The sequence below is a fragment of the Somniosus microcephalus genome, chromosome 3 (assembly GCF_052327205.1).
Source record: "Somniosus microcephalus isolate GS21.2 chromosome 3, FLI_Smic_1.0, whole genome shotgun sequence".
Classification (NCBI taxonomy): domain Eukaryota; kingdom Metazoa; phylum Chordata; class Chondrichthyes; order Squaliformes; family Somniosidae; genus Somniosus; species Somniosus microcephalus.
The window spans coordinates 12,587,123-12,607,604 of record NC_140989.1 but is presented as its reverse complement, the minus strand read 5'-3'; the positions used below and the strand labels follow the sequence as shown (position 1 = coordinate 12,607,604).

Here is a 20,482-nt window from a genome sequence, read left to right as displayed (position 1 = left end):
TATTTTAAATGCATTTATTTCATTACTAATCTCATGATCCAATGTCATGTCCACCTGTTCTATCTTCCCTGGAAAATACTGAAGCAAAATAATGATTTAATATTTCTGCCATCTCTCTATCATTACCTGTGGTATTATCCTGTCCATCCCTTAATGGCCCTATTCCCATCCTAACCTTCCTTTTTTATTTATGTGCCTATAAAATATTTTACTTTTTTTATGTTCCTTGATAATTTACTTTCATAGTTCTTCTTTGCCTTCCAAATTGTTTTTTTGACATCTCTCCTAATCTTTTCATATTCTCCCTTATCATGCTCTCCCCTGCTGTCTATGCATTTAATGTAAGAAGTCACACAACACCAGGTTATAGTCCAACAGCTTTATGTGAAATCACAAGCTTTCAGAGCGCTGCTCCTTCGTCAGGTGCTGCTCCTTCGTCAGCACGTCACCTGACGAAGGAGCAGCGCTCCAAAAGCTTGTGGTTTCAAATAAAGCTGTTGGACTATAACCTGGTGTTGTGTGACTTCTTACATTTGTCCACCCCAGTCCAACTCCGGCATCTCCACACCTATGCATTTAATGTATGGGACTTTCCTCACCCTCAATTTTTCCCTTATGGCTTTATTCATCCATGGTGTCCCATTAGTGCTTATTTTGTTTAGTTCCCAGTCCTGATTTTTCTGTAGCCATGTCTCAGTAATCCTACAATGTCTGGTTCCTCGCAACGCGTGATTGCCTCCGGCCCTCCTGTTTTATTACGGACACTCTGTGCATTGTTGTACAGACAGTTTAACACATTTTTAATGGCAGTTCCTTTCACTTTATTTTTAACCATCTTTTTACTCTTCTGTTCAATAACTCTATTTATTCCCTGGCCATCAATGTCCTCCCTTACTTTACTCTTTCCTATGCTCGCTTTTCCTGTTTTGTTTATATTTAGGCTAGTTTCATTTCTTGCAGCTCCCTCCCCCCATCTTACTAGTTTAAAGCCTTTGTCACCTCCCTATTTACCCTTTCTGCTAGGACACGGGTCCCATCCCAGTTCAGGTGGAGCCCGTCCCATCTGTACAGCTCCTTCCTGTCCCAGTGCTGGTGCCAGTGTCTCATAAAAAGGAACCCCTCTTTCCCACACCAGCCCTTTAGCCACGTATTAATTCTCCTGACCTGTCTGCTTCTATGCCAATTTGCACGTGGCTCAGGCAATAATCCAGAGACTATTACCCTCGAGGTCCTGCTTTTTAATTTAGCTCCTAACTCCTGATACTCCTTCAGCAGGACCTCCTCCCTGATCCTACCTATGTCGCTTGTTCCAACATGGATCACGACAGCTGGATTTACCCCCTCCCTTTCCAAATTCCTCTCCAGCTGCCTCACGATATCCCTTATCCTGGCACCAGGTAGGCAACACACCCTTTGGGATTCTCGTTCTTGGCTGCAGAGGACGCTATCTATCTCCCTAATTATAGAGTCCCCTATCACTACCACATTTCTATTCTGCTCTTCCTCCCCTTGGACAGCCTTCTGAGCCACGGTGCCTTGGTCTGCATTGTGGCTGTCCTCCCTGCAGTCTTTCTCCTTGTCCTCCCAGGTAGCGAGTACTTCGTACCTGTTGGACAGGACCAGTGTCTGTGGGACCTCCTTCTCAACCTTGCCTAAGTCCCTGTTACCCGACTCCCTAACAGTCACACCCTCCCCTTCCTGAACCTGTGCTTTCCTCTGGAGTGTGCCCGTATTCTGGATAAAACTGTCCAGAAATTCCTCCCCCTCCCTTATGTTTCGGAGTGTTTCCAGCTCAGTGACTCTGAGCCGGAGTGACTGAAGGCAGAGACATTTCCTGCAGATGTGAGAATCCGGGACAGTCTCGCGGTCCACAAACTCCCACATACTACAGTCCCGACACATAGCTTGGGGAGGTCATGTGACGAAACCGCCAGGAATACGGCCAATCAGAGTAGACAACCTGCGAGGTGACAGACACACCTCATCCTCTCGCTGCCACTCCCCTGCCCCACCTTGGAGCTCTCATTCTAGGAAACTAGACGAGTACATGACAGAAAAGGGAATAGAAAGATGGGCTGAAAGGCTGAGACGAGGTAGACGGAACAGAAGGAGACTCGTGTGGAATATAAACAGCAGCATGGACTAGTTGGGCCGACTGGCCTGTTTCTGTGCGGTATTAACTATGTAATCCTGGGCCTGACATTCCATGCATTTCCTCTCCTTGCTGGTGAGCGGCAGTGTTTAGTCTCAGTGCTCACTGAAGTATGTAGGGCAAAGAGGAAAGAGCCGGAGTTCACGCAGAGTTCACCCTGCCCCCGATTTAGGCTTCGAGGCCTCCCTTGTGCCTCTTCGGCAGGCCCTGGGTGCAGCTTTTTGCTGCGGAGGCTCGGCTTTGCACTTCGTAGTTGTGTAAACAGCGATTATAATAAATTATGGCTACGGTGGTGCAGTGGTTAAATAGCTGGACTGGTAAACCCCGAGGCCTGGACTGATAATCTAGTAGAACACGAGTTCAAATCCCATTGTGCGAATTTGAATTTAAAAAAAAAAGGAATTGGAAATAAAAAGTTGGTATCAATGTTGTAAAAACCCAACCAGTTCACTAATGCCCTTTAGGGGAAGGAAACCTGCCATCCTTACCCGGTCTGGCCTATATGTGACTCCAGACCCACAGCAACGGGGTTCATTCTCAACGGCCCTCTGAAATGGCCCGGCAAGACTCTCGGTTGTATCAAACGGTTCAAGAACTAGGCCGGCCGCCGCCGCCATCTCAGGGCAACTATTGTGTGGTGGTGAGGCACTGTTTATTGTTTTGCAAGAACTTTGTAACAGAGAAGGGCACCAAGTCGAGACAGTCACTGACTAATCTCGGCCGCCACCAGATAAAAACCGATCCTCGGGGAGAAGGGTGTCGCTGAACTTCGGTGCTGTGGCACGAGCTCCCCGGGGGACGAGCTGTCGCGTTTTCCCCGTGCAGTGTCATTGCCAATAGCGGAGAAAGGGGCTTAAAGGTCACAGAGATATTAATAGATCGGTTTGATTCAAAAGAAAGACTTGCATTTCTATAGCGCCTTTCACAAGCTCAGGACGCCCCAAAGCGCTTTACAGCCAGTGAAGTACGTTTGAAGTGTAGTCACTGCTGTAATGTAGGCAACGCGGCAGCCAATTTGTGCACAGCAAGATCCCACAAACAACAATGTGCTAATGACCAGATAATCTGTTTTAGTGATGTTGGTTGAGGGATAAATACTGACCAGGACACCGGGGAGAGCTCCCCTGCTCTTCTTTGAAATAGTGACATTGGATCTTTTACATCCACCTGAGAGAGCAGACGGGGCCTCGGTGTTGCGGAGCCTTTTAAACCAACACTCGACACAAGGTTTTAGATCGATAGTCAAGTTGTCTTTATTGCACCGGTGGGGAGACAGTCTGTTCTGTCTTAGCCAGACCTTTCCAAATTGGTACAGCAAACACTACATTTTTATACATTACAATACACATGTCAAAATTCATTCCTGCCACCTGATTGGACCTTGGCCCGCATACATCTTCACTGATTGGTTACCTATGCCGCGTTACATTAAAGTACCGCCTTTATTATCGGAAAAGTATATGTCAAGCTGTTGTTGCACCTTTGACCTCTGTTTATGCCAAATGGGTCTCATCAACATTGTACTTCTGACTCATTGTCCTCCTTTCCTGCCCCTCTCGGCCTCTTTAACTTCCAACTCATTGTTTTACTTTCCTGCCAGAACAGAACTTACATCCTCTCAGGCATCTTATGGTTCCAAGTCCGGCTATGTTATCTCCACTGCCAATTCAGCAACTTAGAAAAAGATGGTCTTTATTACACAATTCAGTGAAACTGCCAGCGATGTCAATTTAACTCTTTCCCCACTGCACTCGGTTTAACGTCACCTCCGACAGTGCAGCGCTCCCTCAGCACTGGCACTGGGAGTGTCCCTTCTGACCCAGAGGCGAGAGTGCTACCACTGAGCCATGGCGAACACCTCGATAAGAGTTTACTGACTGCACAGTCGGGCAGACTGGCACCCCTCCAGGGTTCTCTCAGAAGAAAGGGGACCCCCGGTAATGATCCCCTGGCCTACCTCGCATCTTCCACTCTCCATAAACTTGAGCTCATCCAAAACTCTGCTGCCCCGTGTCCTAACTTGCCCCAAGTCCCGTTCACCCATCACCCCCTGTGCTCACTGCCCCGTGTCCTAACTCGCACCAAGTCCCGTTCACCCATCACCCCCTGTGCTCACTGCCCCGTGTCCTAACTCGCACCAAGTCCCGTTCACCCATCACCCCCTGTGCTCACTGCCCCGTGTCCTAACTCGCACCAAGTCCCGTTCACCCATCACCCCCTGTGCTCACTGCCCCGTGTCCTAACTCGCCCCAAGTCCCATTCACCCATCCTCCCCTGTGCTTGCTGACTCCCAGTTGAGCAACGCCTCGATTTAAAAATTCTCATCCTTATTTTCAAATCCCTCCATGGCGTCGACCGTTTCTATCTGTCTAACCTCCTCCAGCCCCACAACCAGTGTTCACGATAAGCTGTGTGGCCGCTCTCTCGGTCCTCTAGCCCTCTCTATCCTTTGAGCTGGAGGTCCCGTACAGGACGCTCAACGGCTTTATAAATGAAATAACCGCGCAGGCGCGAGAAATTGAATGGGCCGCGCAGCCCGTTAATGGGGCCGTGCACCCAAAAGAAATTAGCAGAAGATTGGCTACAGCCCTCCCGGATATCTGCACTCCTCCAATTTTGACCTCTTGCTCATCCCTGATTTACTTTGCCTCATCATTGGCGGCCGTGCCTTCAGCTGCCTGGGCCCCAGGCTCTGGAGTTCCCTCCCTAAACCTCTCCGCCTCTCTTTCCTCCTTTTAAGATGCTCCTTAAAACCGACCTCTTTGACCAAGCTTTTGGTCAGCTGTCCTAATATCTCCTCATGTGGCTCGGTGTCAAATTTTGTTTGATAATCGCTCCTGTGAATCGCCTTGGGACGTTTTACTAGGTTAAAGGTGCTATATAAATGCAAGTTGTTCGTTTTGTTGTTGTTGCAACACACTGCTATGGAACCATTAAGGTGGGCACTTGGGAGCTCTCCCGATATTCCCATATGGCCCGTCAGCTCCAGTGCACAGCCCTTTCTTTTAATACATCGAGCTCTGTACTCCGAGCGGGACAAGGGACCACAGAGTCGCTAAAGTAAGTCAGGTGAGGAGGAATTGTGCAGGAAATATTTGGAGAGCTGGAAAGTCTGTTGCTGTGTGCTTTACTGAATTGTCCTTTCCTTCGCAGGTCTGCCCCTCGCACTCCTTGAACATGTCCACAGAGCCACTCTGTAAGTCCCTCTTTCCTTTCTCTTAAACCGAGTGTCAGAATGTTGGACTCGCATTCCGTCAGAAGTTTTTTGGACCCTTCAATTGGACAACAACTAGCTCCCCTCCCCTGCCCCCCAGTGTCTGCTCCCCCCCCACCCCCCCCAGTGTCTGCTCCCCCCCAGTGCTGCCCGCCGCCGAGTGTCAGCAGGTTCTCGGAGTCGAACCCAATGCTGTGCGTCACATCCAGGATACAGCCTGGTGATTGGTTTGCATTGCTGACCTTTGATTGGATGGTTCACTCTGCATTGTGGTACAGTAATGGGCGGAGCAGGAGTCTCGGGTTTGTGTTTCAGACATTTTGGGGATGAGGGCACGGCCGGCATTGATTGCCCATCCCTAGTTGTAGTTGGTGGGGGAGGATTGCAGGGAGGTGAGGGCTGGAAGGATAGAGGGAGGTGAGGGCAGGAGTAGGAGGAGGATGATGTGGGGGAGGAGGGTGGAGGTCAGGAGAGTTGGGGTGGAGGGTAGAGGGTAAGGGTTGGAGGGTATGGGAGGAGGAGGTTGTGGGGGAGGGTGAAGGGAGGAGGGTTGGGTGGAGTGGAGGAGAGGGGAGGAGGGTGGAGGGGAAGAGGGTGGAGGGGAGGGGAGGGGAGGAGAGTGGAGGGAAGAGGGTTGGGGAGAGGATGGGGAAGAGAGTTGGGGAGGAGGGTGGAGGGGAGGAGGTTGGAATGGAGGCGAGTGGAGGGAAGAGGGTTGGGGAGAGGAGTGGGAGGGCCGGGGTCAGGAGGAGGATAGTGGGGGAGGGGAGGAGGTTGGAGGAGGTTGTGGGGTGGGGCAGACCATACAGACCCCAGAATTAAAGGGTATGAATTCACACTGTGTGATATTAGTAATGAACGGCCTGGCGTTAATGTAAGTGGGTGAGCACCTCTGTTAAAATGGCAGACAGCGGGACACATTGGCGTCCTGATTGATAATATCGCAGAGAGCAACTTCACACCCAAACCACTGCACGCCTGCCCGCTTAGCTGCGGTTGCTGTGAGTGCTGCCCTGCTGCGAGCTAAAGCATCCCTTACTTGAAGTGGTTCTGTCTTGTTAACCACATGATTGAGGCTCCTCCATCTCACTGTGGCTGTCGTTTCCTCATGGATGAATACCACTTGGACATTGTTTTTCTACCCCACCCCCGAGCTGTTACTGGACTAAAAGGAAACCTGGTAACATTCATCAAGTGAAAAATGTTAAAAGAGGGGGGAGGTGGTCTCAGGACATGCAATCCGATCTCTCTCTCTGTTGTTGAATGGACGCTTCGCGCACTCCTCTCAAAGGATGATTGGCGAACATGGAATTCCCGAGTGTGCAGCGAGTGTGACAGGATTGTTGTAAAGCAAACACTCGCCTCTAAAAGCAAGGTGGAGGAACGATGTGCGCATTCTTAGAAAAACAGACGGAATGGCTACCAGACTCTTCAAGACCCGACAGCCAGTTTTTATTACTGGCCCCCACCGCGCCCCCCCCCAGCCGTGCCCCGACACACATTCCGAGCGTGGGGGGAAGGGGGAGCCTGGGAAGTGTATGTGTGTGTGAGGCACCGAGGGGGAGGCGGGGCGGGTTGTGCACAGATGCTGGCTGCTGACGGGGCTTTTAATTACTTCCATGTATCGGTATTTTGGCGGCGCTGCTGAGAGGGGATTAGTAACTGTGTCCTTTCAGGGCGGGGGGGGGGGTGCTGAGTTTGAAAGGGGTCTCGAGCAGGGGTGTCCCCAACATTTTGGAGTTGGGAGGGGCCGATGTGCGTGTCGAAACTGGTGAACGGGCACAGGTGATGCAACACTCGCCCCCCTCCTCCCATACATAAAAATCCACGACTCCTCCCAGACACACACAGGTGGGACCGTGGAGACCTCCATCTTCCTTCCCCGTGAATCCTCCCCTCCCTGGCCCCATTCTTCACCTCCCCAAAACCGCTGCATTCACTCCTCATTCTTTATCTTCATTTTCTGGCAATTTCTTTTCTTCTCTCTCTGTCCTCTGGTGTTCTCTCTCTCTCTCTCTCTGTCCTCTGGCTCCCTCTGCCCCCTGATCTCTCTCTCTCTCTGTCCTCTGGTGTTCTCTCTCTCTCTCTCTCTCTCTCTCTCTCTGTCCATCAACCCATGTCCACCCACACCTCCATTTTAAAACTCTCATCCTTGTGTTCAAAACCCTCCATGGCCTCGCCCCTCCCTATCTCTAACCTTATACAGTCCTACAACCCTCCGAGATATCTGCGTTCCTCCAATTCCTTAGCAAAACACTGCGGAAGCTGGAAATCTGAAATAACAACAGAAAATGCTGGAAATACTCAGCAGGCCAGGCATCATCCGTGGAGAGAGAAACAGGGTTAACGTGTCAGGTCTGATGAAGGGTCACAGACCTGAAACGCTAACTCTGTTTCTCTCTCCACGGATGCTGCCTGGCCTGAGTATTTCCAGCATTTTCTGTTGTTGTTCCTCCAATTCCTGCCTCTTGCACATCCCCGATTGTAATCGCCCCACCATTGGTGGCCGTATCTTCAGCTGCCTGGGCCCTAATCTCTGGAATTCCCTCCCTAAACCTCTCCGCCTCGCTCTGATCCTTTAAGACGCTCCTTAAAACCAACCTCTTTGACCCAGTTTTTGGTCACCTGTCCTAATATCTCCTCATGTGGCTCGGTGTCAAAGTTTGTTTGATAATCGCACCTGTGAAGCGCCGTGGGACGTTCTTGCTGTGTTAAAAGCGCGATATAAATGCAAGTTGTTTTTGTTGTTGTAGGGTGCGCGGACTGTGGCAAATGTCAGCCTGGGGAGTGTGGGACACACGGGCCACTGATCAAGGTGAAGGACAGGGACATTCCCAGCCGGGCCCGACTGACTCTCCCTCATTACCTTGCCCTCCGAGTGTTGGAGATACGGGCGGACAGCAAGCAGAGTGAGTACCCTGTGCACTGACTGGGCCACCCCAGCCTCCGGTGCTAAAGGTATCTGTTACAGCTAGAGGTGATTGAATAGAAACCAGAGAATGGGAAAACGAGGGGAAAGCGACGCAGTGAGCACACAGCAGAAAGATGTAAGTGGTTACAAAATGAGGAACAAGGAATGGCTAGAGAGGCTACACAATGCAGGAAGGATACAGAGACCACAGTACGGAATACACTTTGGGGAACGTTGGGAGAAGGATATAGATGCACGCAAGGGAGGAAAAAGCAGATCCCAACTGGAGAATGTGAGGAGGGAGCGGTGGATTTATGTTGGAGCACCTATTGAGACAGTCACGGTAGGGCGTGGGCTTGCGGTGAGGGGGCGGGGTTCTAATGGGGAGGGGAATAGAGATGAGGGAGTACTGCACAAGGTTCAATACAGAGGCAATTGAATGGGTAGGGGGATACTGGATGGAGAGAGATATTGATATACAGGCCGGTATACAGAGGCCTTCAGCCACTTGATGCCAAGCAAGCACCACCAGCCAACAGGAGAACCTTTGGGCAATGGTTTCAATATGGGATGGAGCAGAGCGGTACCTGCTGCAGTACAAGCAGAAAGAGATATCTGTACTACACTAATGCATTTAATTCCATGCTGCCATTCAGTCACTGACCGACTAGCCATCAGTTAAACTGGTATCGATCCTTGGTTAGACCACACTGGGAGGCCTGTGCACAGTTCAGGTCTACATATTATAAAAGGGATCTAGAAGCTCTGGAGGAGGTGCAAAAAAGATTTACTAGAATGATACCAGGACTGAGAGGTTATAACTATCAGGAAAGATTGAACAGGCTGGGGCTCTTTTCTCTGGAAAAGAGAAGACTGAGCGGTGACCTGATTTAAGATTATGAAAGGGTAGAGTTAGAGATGTTTCCACTTGTGGGGGGTGGGGGGGGGGGGCAACCGAAATTAGGGGCCATAACTATAAGATAGTCGCTAATAAATGTAATAGGGAATTCAGGAGAAACTTCTTTACTCAGTGTGGTGAGAATGTGGAACTTGGAGTGGTTGGGGCGAATAGCACTTATGCCTTTAAGGATAAGTTGGATAAACACATGAGGGAGAAAGCAATAGAAGGATACACTGGTAGGGTGAGATGAAGTAGGGGTGGGAGAAGGTTCGTGTGGAGCATAAACTCCGGCACAGACCAGTTGGGCCAAATGGCCTGTTCATGTGCTGTAAGCTCTACGTAATTCTGTGCAATTTGATGTCCCCTACAGTCCTAGGAGTGTTTGCCAAGAAGGTGATAGAGAAGAGGACCCAGTTTGGACCATACGTGGGCCTGCTCTCGACCAGGCTCACCGACTATGATGACAACAAGCTTGTGTTACAGGTACGGCTCGAGAAAGATGGGTTGTTTAGCCACCCTTGTAATGAGATTGTATTAACATAAGGAATAAGAGCAGGAGTCGGCCACACGGCCCCTCGAGCCTGCTCCGCATTTCCATAAGATCATGGCTGAAATTCTACATCAACTCCACTCTCCCGCCCGATCTCCATATCCCTTGATTCCCCGAGAGTCCAAAAATCTATCGATCGCAGCCTTGAATATACTCAACGACTGAGCCTCCACAGCCCTCTGGGGCAGAGAATACCAAAGATTCACCGCCCTCTGAGTGAAGAAATTCCTCCTCATCTCAGTCTTAAATGGCCGACCCCTTATCCTGAGACTATGCCCCGAGTTCTAGACTCTCCAGCCAGGGGGAAACAACCTCTCAGCATCTATCCTGTCAATCCCCTTCAGAATCTTGTATGTTTCAATGAGATCACCTCTCATTCTTCTAAACTCCAGAGAGTATCGGCCCATTCTACACAATCTCTCCTCATAGGACAGCCCTCTCACCCCAGGAATCAATCTAGTGAACCTTCGTTGCACCGCCTCCAAGGCAAGTATATCATTCCTTGTGTATTTGGGACAATTGTATTTAGTGATGGATGTGTGGGTAGGGTAAGTGAGGCCAAATCCCTGGAGTCAGTTAAGAACCAGCGGGATGCTACAGTTGGAGACTGGATAGATCAGCTAGGATGGGGCTGAATGGCCTTCTCCATCTGTATCCGTCTTACGGTTTATGAAAGCGAGTTGTTGTGATCTGGAATGCGCTGCCTGAAAGAAGATTCAATAGTAACTTTCGAAAAGGAATTGGATAAATACTTGAAGGAGAAACAATTGCGGGGCTGCGGGGAAAGAGCAGGGGGAGTGGGACTAATTGGAGAGCTCTTTCAAAGAGCCGGCACAGGCACGGTGGGCCGAATGGCCTCCTTCTGTGCTGCAAGATTCTACAAGATTACAAAACATTCTGTAAAAGCGTGCTTCCAATGGGCTAGGGAGAGAAGTTTTCCGATGTGATGATCTCCTCACTCTCTGTGGTGCTGCAGATGGAGCTGGGCTCATATTTTCTCATAGGGTGGGAATGGTTTTCAGAACCTTTCAACTGGTAATTTAAAAAAAAGCTGGACCATTCCATCGCTCTCAGTTTTCTCCCACCCTCTCCTGTGTCTGTCCTCCTTCAGCACCACTTCTAACTTGTTGAACCCAGCTCCAGCCAGGAGCTTATCAAGAGGGCCACAGCAGTACCTCCAGAACTTTGCTCATTCTACTGAACACTCATGTTTTGTTTTATTAATGTTTGGGATGTGGCCGTCACTGGCAAGGCCGTCATTTTATTGCCCATCCCTAGTTGCCCTCGAGAAGGTGGTGGTGAGCCGCCTTCTTGAACCGCTGCAGTCCGTGTGGTGAAGATACTCCCACAGTGCTGTTAGGGAGGGAGTTCCAGGATTTTGACCCAGCGACGATGAAGGATCGGCGATATATTTCCAAGTCAGGATGGTGTGTGACTTGGAGGGGAACTTGGAGGTGATGGTGTTCCCATGCGTCTGCTGCCATTGTCTTTCTAGGTGGAAGAGGTCGTGGGTTTGGGAGGTGCTGCCGAAGAAGCCTTGGTGAGTTGCTGCAATGCATCTTGTAGATGGTACACACTGCAGCCACGGTGCGCCGGTGGTGGAGGGAGTGAATGTTGAAGGTGGTGGATGGGGTGCCAATCAAGCAGGCTGCTTTGTCTTGGATGGAGTCGAGCTTCTTGAGTGTTGTTGGAGCTGCACTCATCCAGGCAAGTGGAGAGTATTCCATCACAATCCTGACCTGTGCCTCGTAATTGTACAATAAGGTCTTCAGGTACCTTTCAGGCAGTGTTACGGCGCAGAGCATTGGCATCAATTGGCATAAGAGTGGTAGGGTAAGGGTTTGCAATAGAAACCCCTCAGTGCAGATCAATAATGCAGAATGAGGAGATGCCTGGGCACTTCACCAACAGAGGAGTGTAAACCAGATGAAGAATCAACGCTTTCACCCATATCCTGATGGCCATTTTCAGCATTGCGTCAGTAGAGGGTCTGGGAGCAGATATGTTGGATGCCCTTTGACTGACAATAGCACAAACTCATTTTAGTCCCAGTTTCCCCCATTAATTTAAGCACTTCCTATACTGAGGGACTGTCCGTTAAACCCAACCAGGGGAGAAGATAACTTGAGCTCCAGATGGTAGGCGATGTATCTGAATTCTCCAACAAATCTGTCAACGTTTCTGAAGAACTCGGAGTTTGATTAACGGATTTGATAGGGTAGATAAGAGAGAAATTACTTCCTCTGGTGGGGGGAGTCCAGAACAAGGGGGCATAAATTTAAATTCGAGCCAGGCCGTTCAGGGGTGATGTCAGGAAGCATTCCTCACACAAAGGGTAGTGGAGATCTGAACTCTTCCCCCACCCCAAAAAATTGTTGAGGCTGGGGGTCAAATGAAAATTTCAGGACTGAGATTGATAGATTTTTGTTAGGCGAGGGTATTAAGGGTTACAGTACCAAAGTGGGTAAATGGAGTGGAGATACAGATCAGCCAGGATCTCGTTGAATGGCAGAACAGGCTCAAGACGCTGAATGGCCTCCTCCTGCTCCTATGATTATGGCATTAGGGGGAGGGGGTTCCTGTCTCTGCTGTACTTTAGTCCATGTGTGCGCTGTCTGTCTCCTCAGGTTTTAAAGGACGGGGGAAAGTATTTCCTAGACACTCCGAATGAAGAGTGTGGTAACTGGATGATGTTTGTGCGGCCTGCAAGGACCCTGGAGGAGCAGACCCTTGTAGCATACCAGCACCGGGGAGAAGTGTACTTCACCACGGTAAAGGTAGGGGCGCTACTGAGGAGGAGTGGCGACCAGCAAAAAGGGGGAGAAGGAGGGGAGGGGAGTGGTAAAGGGAAGGGGGAGAAGGAGGGGAGGGGAGTGGAGTAGTAAAGGGAAGGGGTGAGGGGGAGGGGGGAGAAGGAGGGGTGAGGGGGAGGAGGAGGGGTGAGGGGGAGGAGGAGGGGGAGGGGGGAGAAGGAGGGGAGGTCGAGGAGGATGGTGAGGGGGAGGGTGTGACCCGAGGGGAGAGCATGAGGGGGAAGGGGAGGGAGAGGAAAAGGGGGAGGGGGGAAACGTCTGCTTTTTATCCAAAATAATCATTCGTTGACTGGAGCTCAAACTCCGGCACCTCCCATTTCAAAGCCACGCGTTCCCTCAGTTTCCGTGGATTTCACGGAGAAACCGCCATGATCCAATCAATTACTGAGACAGGAAGGTTGTTCAGAACAAGGGCAGGCCCGGGCTCTGCAGCAGTGTCATCGGAGCATGGATCCAATGGAAGACTGTGGGCGGAGTTGCTGGGTGGGGCAGAGTCGCTGGGTGGGGAGGTATCACAGCCTAGTGTGGTGTCACATCATGGGCAGGTGCCATTGCTTGCTGTTATCTGTGTAGATGCTAATAGAATGGTATCTTCTGCAGAGCATTCAACCGCACACGGAGCTGAAAGTCTGGTATGCGGAAGATTACGCAAAATCCATGGAAGCTCCTTCAGTGCTTATCAAAGAGGAGCCTGGAGAATACTCACCTCCCCCTGACCCTGCAGTAAGTCTCATCCATTGTCACCCAGAGATGGTTTGTTTGGGTTAAGTCATGCTGAGGATTAAGAGTAAACCATTCTAGCCATCCCGATAGCTCAGAGCTAGAGAGTCCTTCGCGTTGCCAAATTGACCTGGAAGATCTCAAGTTCAAGTCTCAGTCTGTGGCAAGTCATTTGCCGGTGCTGCTGTTTGAGGTGGATATTTAAAATCCACTGGTAACTCACTCAGTATCAGCTCATTGCTGACTGTGGGATTTTGCTGTGGCGAAAATGGGCAGACTTGACTGTCCACATAGTCACTGCACTTCAAAGAAAGGGCATGAAGAGCTTTGAGACATTTCTCACAGATGTAGCCAGACACAATATAATTGGAAGCCTTTCGTTCTTTGCTGTTGACCTCAGCTCCTTGAATTCGGGAAGCACAGCCAGGATAGACACAGATGTAAGACAGGAGAACAAATCGTTTTTCCTTCTATTTGTTTCTAAGGCTTTTCCTCATCCTCTCCGAAAGGTTCATCGGTTCAACAGGATGATATCAGGGATTGGGAAGCTGTTAGGGAGTGGATAGGGAGAAACTGTTTCCAGTGGCAGGAGGGTCGGTAACCAGAGGTTACAGATTTAAGATACAGGTTGAGCCTCCTGAATCCGGCAACCTCGGGACTGAGACCGAGCCAGTTTCCGTGTTTTTCTAGGACTTCGGAACATGTTTCTGATGTCCGAAGTCTGGAAATATCGCAACCTGGGCTCGGGCGTTTCCGGACTTCGAACATCAGAAACACGTTCCGAAGTCCGGAAATGCCTGGGCCGCTCCCACGTAGCGCCAATGCGTTTCTCCGCCCCCTCACCTTCTGTTAAAGGGGAGGGACGCTGCGAGCATCCGATGGCCCACACTAGGCCACCAGGGCGGCATGGTGCCGCGGCCGCAGCCTGGCGGAAACACTTAGTGGAGCTGTGCAGATTAAGGAGGATAAAACACAACACTAAAGTTTTATTGCATCACTCGCATTTTTCATAGGATTTTTCAAAAAAAGACAACAAAAGTTAATGGCTTTTTGAAGTACGGGTTGAGCGTCCAAAATCCGGAGTTCCGGATTACGGAACATTTTACGGATTCCGGACGACCCAGTCACCAATCACCCCGGATTCCGGAACTCTGGATTTTGGACGCTCAACCTGTAATCAGCAAAAGAACCAGAGGGGAGACAAGGAGAATTTTTTTACGCAGCGAGTTGTTGTGATCTGGAACGCGCTGCCTGAAAGGGCGGTGGGAGCAGATTCAATTGTAACTTTCAAACAGGAATTTGATGGGGAGAAATTTGCAAGGCAATGGGGAAAGAGCAGGGGGGAGTGGGACTAATTGGAGAGCTCTACCACAGAGCCGGCACAGGCACGACGGGCCGAATGGCCTCTGCCTGTGCTGTACGATTCTGTGATTCTAAATTGAAGCTCCGCTTCCTCTTTCTCTTGCAGGTGGAGACTGCCGATCGGTGGAAGTGCTCCAGTTGCTGGAACGTCTTCAGCACCTTCAGCTTGCTGGAGTCCCATCCCTGCAGCCACTGGGGCTCGGGTCCCGCCGCGACCCAGGGGATGGTCCAAGGGAGGGTGCACGAACTGACCATGGCTGGGCGCCCAGGGACCGAGCGCGCTTACGCCTGCCTGAAGACGGACAGCTTGGGCCCCGACGGTCAGTTCGGCCAGGTGGCGAGTCCGAAGGCGCCGCAGCGAGACGGGCAGGCTGTGGCCGCAAAGAGGGAGGGGCCAGAGGCCAAGCTGCGGAAGACCTTCCCCTGTCCACTGTGCGGGATAATCTTCATCAGTGTGGAGAAACTGACGGCGCACTCCTACTCGCACACCAGAGAACGTCCTTATACCTGCTCACAACATGACTGCGCCAAAGCATTTATCTCCAAATACAAATTGATACGGTAAAGCACTAGACCTCACGCTCTGGAGATTCCCTCCCTAAACTCCAATCTCTCTTCACCTCCTGTAAGACCCACCTCTGGCCAAGCTTTAGGCCACCCCTCCTAATGTCTCCTTCTTTGGCTCAGTAAAGCGCCTTGGGCCGATTTTGTACATTAACAAACAAGGTTCATCTAGTTCACCTTCTACCCTCCTGGTAGTCACATGATAGAACGATAATGGAGTTGTTGACTAATCACAGTGATCGATTTCTATCAATGAGTCTACAACAGACCCAGACATGAGGTGAGGGGAAACCCCCAGTGGTGGAGAGCTTTGGGAACCATAGTCAGAAAGGAAAGAAGAAAGAGTTTGCATTTATTTAGCACCTTTCATGACCTCAGGACGTCCCAAAATGCTTCACATTCAATGAAGTACTTTTGAAATGTAGTCACTGTCATTATGTGGGAAACACGTTGCCAATTTGTGCACAGCAAGGTCCCACGAACGTCGATGTGATAATGACCAAATAATCTGTGTTATGATGTTGGTTGAGGGATAAATATTGGCCAGGATGTTGGAAGTACATGGCATTTCTGATAAAAGGTTAGATCTTAATTGTGAATTCATCCTTGTGATGAGGTGAATTGCTTTTTCTCGTTCCATGGTGCTAATATGGTAACAAGAAAGCAACTGAGAGATCCCAATAAGTGTATAGATATCGCCTGGGCTAATTCAGCAGACCCAAACTGTGGAACTCCCCAGTCTTCTCTTCCTACGATCTACAGGCTTTTAAGACTCAAGCTCGGAGTCACCTCATCACTAGTTCTTCATTTGTCTTCTCTTCAGTCTTATTCTTTTCAACTTTGATTGCATCATACGGCATATCGGTAGCAATGAGGAAGGCCATTTGGCTTATCTTAGCCTACAGTCTCCCATCACAGTGCAAAACTATCTCTTAAATATATTGATCCCTGGGATGAGGGCTGCCTATGAGGAGAGATTGAGTAGACTGGGCCTATACTCAATGGAGTTCAGAAGAATGAGAGGTGATCTCGTTGAAACATATAAAATTCTTAAGAGGGCTTGATGGGTGGATGCTGAGAGGTTGTTTCCCCCTGGCTGGAGAGTCTAGAACTAGGGGGCATAGTCTCAGGATAAGGGGTCGGCCTTTTAGGACTGAGATGAGGAGAAATTTCTTCACTCGGAGTGTTGTGAATCTTTGGAATTCTCTACCCCAGAGGGCTGTGAATGCTAAGTCGTTGAGTATATTAAAGACTGAGATCGATAGATTTTTGGACATTAAGGGAATCAAGGGATCAGGCGGGAAAGTGGAGTTGAGATAGAAGACCAGTCGTGATCTTATTGAATGGCGGAGCAGGCTCGAGGGGCCGTATGGTCTACCTCTTCTCCTACTTCTTCAGTTCTTAAATGATTCTAGGGTTTTTGCCTCCACGACTGTACTTGGAAGTCCATTCTATGTGTTGACCAGTAAGTAGTAAGGAGAACTTCCTGATATCTGTCCTAAATTTGCCTTTTACTAGTTTGAACCTGTGTTGTCACCATCTGAAGGGGAAATTCCCAGATCTTGGCCGGTAGCCAGGTTTGAGGGGCGTGGGGTAAAGGTAATCAGAGCAATAACGTTGCTCCTAATCTTCACCAAGCATGGCTCCCCACTGGGAGCATGGGATCGGGGAATTTCCCTTACAGGTTTCTTCATTACGGGCCTTGATCCTTCACAGTAGGTTTGTCAATAATAAATAAAACGAGCAGAGTAGACGTCCCTTTTTACCTGAGCATTTGAGAGCTTGTTGTCCCTGCTAATCTTCTCAATGTCCTTGCTCCTCCAGACACATGGCCACTCACTGTCCTCAGAAGTCCCACCGGTGCTCATACTGTGAGAAGATGTTCCACAGGAAGGACCACCTGAAGAACCACCTTCAGACCCACGACCCCAACAAGGTGCTGCTCAGGTGCGAGGAGTGCGGCAAGCGGTACAACACCAAGCTGGGTTACAGGCGGCACCTGGCGCTCCACGCGGCAGCCGGCGGCGACCTGACGTGCGGCGTATGCGCCCGCGAGTTTGGCCGGACAGACCAGCTGCTGGAGCACCTGAAGGGCCACGCGGGCAGGCTCGCCAGCAGCTCCAGGGAGAAGCGGCACGCGTGCGATCGCTGCGAGCGGCGCTTCTACACCCGCAAGGACGTCAGGCGGCACACGGTGGTCCACACCGGGCGCAAGGATTTCCTCTGCCAATTCTGCGCCCAGCGTTTCGGCCGCAAGGATCACTTGACACGGCACACCAGAAAGAGCCACGCTCAGGAGCCGATGCGGGGGAGGTTGGAGGCTCACGGGCTGGCGGGCCAATGAATGGCAGCTGCCCCATCTCTCTGAAGGAGGAGCCTGGCACCATATGGCCTGATCCTCTGGGTGAGCCGGTGCAGAAGGACTATGCCAACACCATGAGCACTGGGGCCTACGCCCATCCATTGCCATCTGGCCAGCACCACATGTTGCCCAGCTCACCCCCCGATTCTTCCTCCTCCCCCGCCACCCCCTAAAAGCCAGTGTATGCAACTGCACCAATACCATCTCAACACTACCCCTCATATCGCCCCATGCCCACCAAAGACCAGCCTGTGAAGGTCGACACGAGGGGCTACAATTTGGATTTGCTGGGAGATGCAGCAGTGCTCGAATCCCGATCGGCAGCTGGTAAAGGAAGTCTGGATGTTGGATTTGGAAGCTTCGAGCAGTTGCTGCCTTGCCGCCATGCACAAAAGAGGCAAAGCCCCTGAACGTGAATTCCATGGACATCTCCCATCTGCTTGGATTCTAGCCCACGCCCACCCCCCCACCCCGGTGCAGGCCAGCCTCCAGACAGTGACGTGGGGGTGACATACGGCCAAGGGGAGACTTTGCACAGAATAGCTCCCCTCGTCGGGCAGCGACGGGATGGGAGGCCTTCGGTGGCCAGTTTGAACTTGACCCAGCTTCATCAGGTCTCACCACCCTCGCGCCTACTCCGCTGCCCCGCTTTCAACAGGTATTTCAGTAACCAGCCTTCATTCAATCGAGGAGCTCCAGTCGGCAGTCAGAGAGGGTAGAGAATCAAATTCGAAAGACTCAAGAGTTGTATAAATTTATTTTTACTTTGATAAATATTCCTCTTTGTTGTCTGTTACTGTCAGGCTATTAAGTCTCCACCACCTGTGGATAGAAGCACTTCATGTGGACCTGTTTTTCGGTATATACTAATCTTTATTTTTGAAGTTCTACTTTTTGTAATGATCCAATTCAATGGATCTGAAACTTTGGGGAATGCAGAACAAGGAGGGCACAATCTTAATTGGTAACTGGCAAAAGAACCAGAGGGGAGATGAGAATATTTTTTACGCAGTGAGTTGTTATGATCTGGAATGTGCTGCCTGAAAGGGCGGTGGAAGCAGATTCAATAGTAACTTTCAAAAGGGAAATGGATAAATACTTGATGAAAAAAATGTGCAGGGCTATTGAGAAAGGGCAGGGGAGTGGGACGAATCGGAGAGCTCTTTCAAAGAGCCGCCACAGGCACGATGGGCCGAATGGCCTCCTTCTGTGCTGTATTGTTCTATGATTCTGATCTTAAAATTAGAGCCAGGCTATCCAGGAGTGATGTCAGGAAGCACTTCTTCACACAAAGAGTAGTGGAAATCTGGAATTCTCTTCCAATTCGACAGAGCTTGATAGATATTTGGTAGGTAAGGATATCAAGGGGTATGGAGCAAAGGTGGGTCAATGGAGCTGCGGTACAGATCAGCCACGATCTGACTGAATGGTGGGACAGGCTCGAGGGGCTGAATGTTCATGAACTGTCTAAAAATGCCACATTCCTGGGGACCACCCCCTCCCCCACCTCCCCGACCCGATTAGATTCCAGCCTGTAACTCACTCCCAGGTATCAATTATTCGATATATAAACCACCCAAACCACTCGTTTAGATTCCAGCCTGTAACTCACTCCCGGATATCCATTATTATTCTATATATAAACCCCCCGAACCCCTCGATTAGACTATTGATTAATCCTCCCAAGTAGCTGCTGATCAGTGCCGTTCCTCTGACTGGCTAATATTGATCCTCAAATTATTATCTGTTTCTGCCCTTAACTATCTTCAAGACAGGTGACCTTTAAAAGCTGAGGTCAGCACAACTCAGCCGGAAGGTTCTATGTTTTAAAATATTATGATGGAATTGACCTCAAACATTTTATATTAAGACTGATCACAATATAATTGTTGTTAGACTGTGGATGAGATGAGGATTATTTTTTATGCCGTGGAATGAAAATATATATTTTTGGAAATGACCAATGTTTTTTTTACACAGTGCATTAAATGCCATGTATGATCTTGAACAGACGGTGATTCTATTGTCTGTGTTTCGGTTTCAGCTAATTATTTTGCTGATCTTGTGTTCACAGTTACGGTAATTTTGATGTTCCCATTTAGCGCACAGGATTGGGATAGTGGGTAGGGGAAGAATATAAACTCCCGGGCAGGAAATTGGCCGAGTGAACGACTTCCTGGCCAAAACGGCCAGTGGCGTTACAGTGAGGCGTCTTGGAGTCTCCCTGCAGGCTGGGTCCAGGGTCAGTGCGGGGATAGAGCGGAGTCTGGGGCAGGGGAGGCTGAATCATCCACTGTGTGGTCCGGAGCGGCGTGTACACTCACACACATCGGTACAACCCCCCCCCCCCCCCCGCACATCAATACACCCCCCCCGCACATCAATACACCCCCCCCCACGACGTCAATACACCCCCCGTCAATACACCCCCCCCGCACATCAATACACCCCCCCCGCACATCAATACACCCCCCCCGCACATCAATACACCCCCCCCGCACATCAATACCCCCCCCACATCAATACACCCCCCCCCCCACGTCAATACACACTCCTACACACACACACCATACACTACATAAAGACATGCTCACACGCACGCTCACTCGCAAACACCCTCGCGCACGCTCACTCGCTCACAAATACACTCACACTTAATTTGATGCTAATTCTGGTTCTTGCTGGGGGATGCAGTATAACCATGATTTTTAAAATAAATGTTGCAAATATCTGAATAACAGCCCGACCCACCCACCGGCCAATCGCCCCCCGATCCACCTACCGGCCTATCGCCCCCCGAACACATCAATACACCCCCCCCCACACCAATACACACCATACACTACACAAAGACATGCTCACAAACACGCTCACTCCCAATCACACTCGCTCGCAAACACACTCTCAACCACGCTCGCTCCCAAACACGCTCG

General features: G+C 50.3%; 1 pseudogene across 1 annotated transcript in view; it reads left to right on the top strand.

The window, feature by feature from the left end:
• The window catches only part of LOC147120862 (zinc finger protein PLAGL1-like), a 38,696-nt pseudogene extending 19,139 nt beyond the window's left edge, over nucleotides 1-19,557 (top strand). The window contains exons 2-8 of the transcript XR_015075809.1: nucleotides 5,306-5,348; nucleotides 8,120-8,275; nucleotides 9,549-9,661; nucleotides 12,356-12,505; nucleotides 13,142-13,264; nucleotides 14,730-15,184; nucleotides 17,012-19,557. The product of XR_015075809.1 is annotated as a zinc finger protein PLAGL1-like (transcript). The remainder of the gene's footprint in view (nucleotides 1-5,305; nucleotides 5,349-8,119; nucleotides 8,276-9,548; nucleotides 9,662-12,355; nucleotides 12,506-13,141; nucleotides 13,265-14,729; nucleotides 15,185-17,011) is intronic.
• The last annotated feature ends 925 nt before the right edge of the window (nucleotides 19,558-20,482 follow it).